Genomic DNA, 768 nt, shown 5'->3' on the forward strand with positions numbered 1-768 from the left:
ACCCAGAAATTTTTCAGGTTTGGTTTCACCCTCTCCCTGCTCTAAGCCGAAACATTCCGTCCAATACACACCAATGTTAAAACGGCTCGAAGAGCTGAAATGCATCATGACCTTTGAAGGGTCATTGTGAAGAAACTATGAATGCTAGGAAACATTTGAAACCAACTGAATGAAGCCAAAAGGTAGCTTAATATTTTAAAGTTTGAATGGAGTTTGTAGCTGAATGTATGACTAAATGAGGAGCGTTTGAAGCAGGCTGAAAAAATGTCCTGAAAGGAGAAAATTTTGAAAATTCCTCATTCATCTCTATGAGACCAAAAAACGCACAAATTCTGAAATATCTCGAAAAGTATTTGTGAAAAGTGTCTGAAGAGTCATAGCCCCCTTGTCCCAACTGAAACACACGTTTTGAAGTTTGAACGGTGAAAATCGGTTGAAGTTTGCCTGAGTTTTAGCGGTCCAAAAAAGCGGGCGGAAGAATGAAGAAGAAGAAGAAGAAGAAGAAGAAGAAGAAGAAGAATAAATTTTTTTGTCACAGAAGAACATATACTGTGAATGCATTGCTGCATTCACAGCAACTAGACAATTTCCACGGAAATCGTGAGAGGGGCTCGGGCGGCGGCCGGGCTTTTTGCATTCATTAAATAGTTTAGAAACACAGATGTGACCAGACCTTGTTTTGTACTGACGTCTGATCGAATAGGTGTCAAATTATCCCATGCACAATGAAGCGCGCTTCGCGCGCACACTTTCATATCTTTACTGTTC

The sequence above is a fragment of the Halichoeres trimaculatus genome, unplaced genomic scaffold (assembly GCF_033239565.1).
Source record: "Halichoeres trimaculatus isolate MK-OKI-2021-1 unplaced genomic scaffold, fHalTri1.1 fHalTri1_scaffold_6, whole genome shotgun sequence".
In the NCBI taxonomy this organism is placed as follows: Eukaryota; Metazoa; Chordata; class Actinopteri; order Labriformes; family Labridae; genus Halichoeres; species Halichoeres trimaculatus.